This window comes from Spinacia oleracea, chromosome 4 (genome assembly GCF_020520425.1).
Source record: "Spinacia oleracea cultivar Varoflay chromosome 4, BTI_SOV_V1, whole genome shotgun sequence".
In the NCBI taxonomy this organism is placed as follows: Eukaryota; Viridiplantae; Streptophyta; class Magnoliopsida; order Caryophyllales; family Amaranthaceae; genus Spinacia; species Spinacia oleracea.
The window spans coordinates 7,242,142-7,249,240 of NC_079490.1; positions in this window are offsets into that span (position 1 = coordinate 7,242,142).

A 7,099-nucleotide genomic window follows, 5' to 3' on the forward strand; every position below is an offset into this window, starting at 1 on the left:
ATATATTTTAACGTATAGTTAATTATATTTAAATAAGAATTTACAGATTTTAGAAATAAATATATAATTAACGTATATTTATTTTATTACATTTTGAATATTTTTAACGATTTACGAAATCAAATTAATTTTAGAATCTCACGTTGAAAATAATTCGAATTGCGAAAACCGATTGAATTTAGAAAACGATCCTAATTGATTTTGGGTTAAAATCCTAAAACTAAATCATAAACCTAGCCCAATTTGGTGAAGCCCAAAACATTAAATCCACAACTCTCCCCTCCTCACCTCTCTTTCAATTTCACGTAGAAACAAAAAAAAAAAAAACAAAAACAAAACCAAAACCCTTTCCTTGCTTCAGTTTCACGTGAAGTATTGCTGCAGCTTTCCTTGCTTCAACGCCGCCGTCAACCACCATCGCCTGACCGCCGCCTGCACCACCGTATACCTCGCCGTCGGCGTCTCCTCCTTTGTCCGGTAACTCCTCCATCTCTTGCTTCGTTTTTCTTGCTCCCCCTTCGTTTCTTACCCTCTCCTCTTGGTTACGTTATTCCTGTTTTCGCGCAGCGAGACTGCCGTGCTCGCTACCAGCACAGCCGTCGCGAGTTCTTCTCCGTCGCCTGACCGCCGACCTGCTCGGTAACTTCTCCTCCCTCCTTTCCCTTTTCTTTTTGTTCTCCTTACTTGGTGGATATTTCTTGCTCTCCTCAATTGTTTTCCTGCTATTGCACAGCCACCGCACGACCCAGCCACGTCGCAACAACCACCGGAACCACCACTCGCTGCCGCGCCTCCCTTGCCGCCGGCCAGCATCTCCTTAAACCTTTATTTGGTTAATTTCTTAAACTCTAAGCTATTTAAATGTTTTAAATTATGTTTTAATTATGTAATTTATGTTTTATTGAATTAAATGTTTAGTTTTTATTATTCAATTATGAATTTCAGATTTATATATTTTACATAATTGAATTATTAAATTTCAGATTACATAATTTGATTGAAACGAGAATTTGAATTATTTAAAGCACGAATTGTAATTTTAATAGTTTTGAAATCATGGTAGGATGATTATAAGTTATTAAAGTTATTATTTTTATGATTTCAAACATGTTAATTATGTTTTGGAGTAGTTTGAAATTAGTTATATTGCTGAAAATTTAAAGTATAATGTTTGCGAAGAGTTTTCAACGAATTTCAAACATCGAATTCAATAATTATGATGCTAGGAAATCAAATATTCAAGTTTTGATATTGGGGAAGCTTCTAAATATGTTTAGGATGTATTTAGATTGCTTTATTATGGTTGCGAAAGATTAGAAATTGATTGGGAATATTTGTTGATTGTTTTAGGCGGAGAATTCTCCCTAGGTGACTTTTGAAAGTGTTAAAATGGCCTATTAGTTTGTCTACACAAGGTACGTACATACCTGTGTGCTTGGAATGTGTGTTATTTGTTGAATCCATGCTGAAAGTCGTTGATGAACTAGATTATGTTGGAATTTCATGTTTAATATTGTTGGATGGACATGTTGAACATATATATTTCGTTATGAGGATTATAACATGTTAGTAGATGATTGATGCAAACAAGTTTGATTGGGAACACTAGATTACTTTATATATATTGATTCAGATCGATTGATTGTTGTTCCCTTTTAGCTTTTCACTACTTTATGAGGGCCGAGGACCTTGTTTAGTAAGTTGAAACCTTATACCCATATAGAGGGGTTGATCAGTATTAAAGAAAAGGTTGGATTTAATTGGAATGAGTCTTGATTGACATCTCTGTGATCACTTACTTAATTCCAAGATAAGAACAGTGGAGAATAATTGTTGATTGTATGACTTATGTGATTGTTGAGTCATAACGGAGTTTAATTGGTAAAGCATGTAAAGTGAAACTGAGTAGCAATAGCTTTAGACTGTGTACGTCTAAAGTGACGGACAATCAGGAGTTGGGGTCATGGGTCGCCTATGGCTTTCTCTGGGCCGGATTGATCATCGGTTCTATTTTATTCAAAAGTCCCTCGATATCGCAGGTCATTGGGGTTTACGGAGTCGCGCCCGTACCTCGTCTTCCTTAGTGAAGAAGAAGAAGTTTCTAGTAGACAGCTCAGTCCATTGACTATTTCAATTAAAATAATGTTAATGATACAAAGGTCTAGTTCAGTCAAATATAGTCTTCAAGTCAATATGTTTTGGTTATCCTTGCTTATGTTTTATTTAGTATCATGTTAGGATTGTTCGTTTAATAGAATCATGTTAGGATTATTATTGATTTAGTATGTAGTACTCAGCTTTGCTGATTACGTGCTTTTGCTTGTGCATGTTGATCATGGCTATGCCTTATTGATCATGTGATGACCCAATCTTTGGTGAGCAGTCTCTAAGGATCAATAAGCATTGTCCATCTGCAGGTTTGAAGATGTTGCATCATTGGGATCGGGAATATAGAGCTTGTATTTAGTTTTGATTTGCTAAGTTGACTTGGGTTTGTTTAATTGGACTTTAAACTTGTTAGTTGATCTTATTTTCGTTGATTGGCTTTGGGATTAACTATGTAATCGATTATTTATAAACCTAAAGTTAGTTTTATGTTTTCCGCTGCAAAATTCTGAATAAGCCGTTACGTTTTCACACGGGCGATAATGCCTTGATAATTCTCTATGTTTTATATTAAAAAGGTACTTTAGAAAAGGGAGAATTGTCGGGGTGTTACAAAGTGGTATCAGAGCTAAGGTTTTACTTTGATAAATTTTTAGGCGCATAACTATCTAGTTATTTAAAACAAACTTCTTAAAATCGAGCTTCTACGTATTATAGTGTTCAAAAATTGGTACTTTTTTTTTGGGGGGCCGATTTCCTTTTTTCTAGTTTGAAAGTATATAATATTTCTTATTTAAGTTTGAAATTAAATTATTTATTCAAGTTAAAGTGATACTTTCGACATTTTTATTTTTCTTATTATTTATTATTCAAAAAAAAAAATGAGTACACTTATTTTTAAAGAAGTTCAAATTTTTGTTAGTTGTTTCAAGAGTTAGAATTCGTTATTTAGGAAATATAAATTTTTTTCGAATTAATAACTTTATTTCCGAATTTATTCGCTACGCATTTCCTTAATTTATTTTACTTCATTTATTTTATATTTTTATTTATGTTATTATTCTATATTATAATTTTCTTATATTATCGTCATTTTACTTTGTTATTTAAATTATTCCAATGCTTTAGTTTATGAGAGATGGGTAATATAGGAAAGGGCATATAGGATAGAATTATATGTGCATTAGTAGTAAATTGCTAGCATAAGAAATTAATTGCTATGCGCATGTGTTAAATGTTTAAGTGTTGCATGTAAATGTGCATAGAAATTGTTTGATTCCACCAAACTTATTGTTTTATTAAATTCTGATTATGCTTTGGTTGGGAAATTGTTAGTAAGATCTTAAGTTGTTTGTTTCATGAATAAAATGCTTCTTTCCAAGTACACCAACATAGGATCCTTCGAGAAAATCGACGAATACTGAGGATCTAGATTTCACTTCACAAATTTTCAAGGAATGAACAGATAGACAAGATGCCTTAAACATTTGAAGTTGTAATAGTTAGTTTGTTCTTAAATGTTTTGGAGAATAAGTAGCAAAACTACAACAGTTTAAAGTTAAAGCAATAGGAGTTTGAGTTATTATTTATTCTTTTCAGGGATGTAATAAACCTTTATAGAATTAGCAATAAAAGTTCAAGTATTATTTTCATTTTGAGAATTCCATAATACTCCAAGCTCTAAGTAGCACGCAAGAGATTAATTTTTTTATTGTTTGCATACTCAATGTGAATTGTGGAACAATTGAATTGCCACAAGAATAATAAGTGATTTGAGTGCATAAAGGAAATGAGGGGAAATCTAGACCCTTATGACCGATATGATTCAAAAATGTTATGCCTTAGGTGAATATTTTTACTGGATGAGTGATGATTACTCTAATGATTGTGTACTTTCCTGGATAATTGTTTGTTGATGCGATCTCTATGGTCAAATCAAAAATTTCCTTTTAGAGAATACATATAAGTTATGCATCGAACCTCAAATAGAGTCAGTAATTTCAGGTCGCATAATAGAATGACCACCAACAATAATGACCTAGCTGCTGCTATTCGCCTCTTGGCGGAAAAGCTGACACATGAGAGAACTGAAGGCCCTTATCCTTCTGGGGGCATGTTTGAGTGACTAGCCAAGGTTAAGCAACCTTACTTTAAAGGGCAAGCTTGTCCTACCTTCTTAGAAAATTAGGTTAAAGAGTTTGAGAAAATGTTTGGGGTTGTGAACTGTCTTGAGAACATGAGAGTGGGTCAAATTGTAATGTACTTGAAAGATGAAGCTGAATTATGGTTGAGAGAAAATGAAGCTAGACTTAGCGCTGTTGAGAGATTCAATTGAGATTCGTTTGTTACTGCCCTAAGGAAAAAGTTTTATCCTTCTTTTATGAGAAAGCAAAAATCACAGGAACTCATAAACCTTGGGATGGGGAGTATGACCATCGCTGAATACTATAGAAAATTTATAGCGCTGTCGAGGTTTGCACCTGAGGTTGTAGCCACAGAGGAGCTAAAGGCTCAGAGGTTTGAGCAAGGTTTGACTGATGAGATCCAATTAGGATTAGGTGGGGAAACCTTTACATGTTTAGATATTGAGTATGGAAGAACCGCCCATATTTATGGTTTGCAGTCCAGAAGGGACAAGAAAAAAAAAAAAAAAATTGTTGGGGAGAAAAGATAAGAGTTCAATGCGGGAGAAACCAAGGGAATTTCAAGAGGAATATGAATGAGAATAGGAATGGGAATGGAAATGGAAATAGAAGTTTTCAAGGACGGAACACTCAGGGACCATATAGAATGACACCTCCTGAAATGAGCTAATTAAGAAACAATTGCAAGAGTCGTTTCGTTAAGGGGTACATTAGGCCTAGTGCATAACAGTGGGGAGCTCCTGTGTTGTTTGTTAAGGAGAAAGATAAAAGTATGGAATTATGCATCGATTTTAGGGAACTAAACACCATCGAGAACAAGTACCCTTTGCCTAGGATAGATGACATATTGGATTAATTGAATTGGGCTAGTGTGTTCTCGAAGACTGATTTGTGTTTGAAGTACCACCAATTGAGAATAGCTGATAAGGACCTAAGACCTCGTTAGGATTCGTTATTGTCATTATGGGTTTAGAGTAATGTCTTTTGGGTTAACCAATGCACCTGCCATAATTATGGTTTGATGAATAAGATTTTACACGAATTCCGAATTAAGTTCGTTATTATGTTATTGATGATATCCTGATTTATTCAAGGAATGAGAAGGAGCATGACAAACACTTGAGGATTATTTGGAGACGCTTAGAAAGAATCTAGTTTTATTAGATGAAGTATACAAATATGAAGTCATGTGTGTATAAGTGACACCGACGGAAAAGTGAAGGACTAAATTGATTGAAAACTACGTTACGTAAAGGAATAAATTTAAGAGAAGATTTGAGTGGTCCAGGATCGTTAAAAATCATTTGTTGTCTTGAAAAGATGGGGGGAATCATATGAATTGGTGAAAGAGCTAAGAGTTAAGCCCAAAAGTTATGCATCCATGAGAGGCGTGATGAGGTTCGGTAGAAAGGAAAAGTTGAGCAGAAGGAGTTTCTGTAGATCCTGCTAAGATTCAAGTTGTGAGTGAGTGACCTACTCCAAAGAACGCGTCCGATATCTGAAGTTTCATAGGCCTAGATGACCATTATAGGAGGTTGTGAAAGACTTTTGGAAGAAAGAAAAACCAATGACCAACCTGTTTGAAAAAGGAATCGAAATTAAAGTGGAGTGAGAAATAAGAGTAAACTTTCCAAGTGTGAAAAGAGCGTTTGACTTCCGCACTCGTTGTCGTGTTAGTTGAAACCTTATGAGGCTAATTAACCTACTCATGACTTATAGCTAGCTGCTATTGTGTTCGCTTTGAGGTTTAGAGACATTACCTTTATATGAAAACATGTAAGATCCTTATCGACCATAAAAGCCTGAAATTTGGGAAAAACGTCCAGTTAAATCTTGGGACAACATTGAAAATGATACTGCTTTCCACCCTGCAACCGATGGTCAGCCTGAGAGCACTAACCAAACTATGGGAGATATGTCGAGAGTGTACTATTGGCTTTAAAGAGAAGTTGGGAGATCGTTTAGATTTGATTGAATTTTCGTGCATCAATAGTTACCATGCGAGCATTACGATATCACATGTTGAGGCAATGTGTGGAAAAAGTGTAGAAGTTCATTTGCTGGAATGATTTGAGTGAATATATTGTATTGGGGACAGAATTCGTTGAAAGAGAAATATCCAAAGTTATTCACTAAGATGAGTTACGAGGGCGTAACTCGTTTTCTTTAAGGGGGGTAGAATGCGATAGAAATTCGCGCTTTTTACCTATTTTTATGGCAATCTTATGCATTTTATGCTCATCTTTAGCAACTTATTCATGTTGATGCAAAGTAAATAGATTCTCCGCATAAGAAAAAGGTGTTCATGAGTAACACGAGTAACTTTAAGTTGACAAAAGAGTGCACATGAGTGGCACAAGTATTTCTCCAGTAAGAATAAGTTAAAGACTTTTGAAAGATGTGTGAGTTCTCGTGTCAAGTTTCGGGACGAAACTCCTTTTAAGAGGGGTAGATTGTAATCCCCCGTAAATTTAGAAACATTATTTATATATTTTAACGTATAGTTAATTATATTTAAATAATAATTTACAGATTTTAGAAATAAATATATAATTAACGTATATTTATTTTATTACATTTTGAATATTTTTAACGATTTACGAAATCAAATTAATTTTAGAATCTCACGTTGAAAATAATTCGAATTGCGAAAACCGATTGAATTTAGAAAACGATCCTAATCGATTTTGGGTTAAAATCCTAAAACTAAATCATAAACCTAACCCAATTTGGTGAAGCCCAAAACATTAAATCCACAACTCTCCCCTCCTCGCCTCTCTTTCAATTTCACGTAGAAACAAAAAAAAAAAAAAAAACAAAAACAAAACCAAAACCCTTTCCTTGCTTCA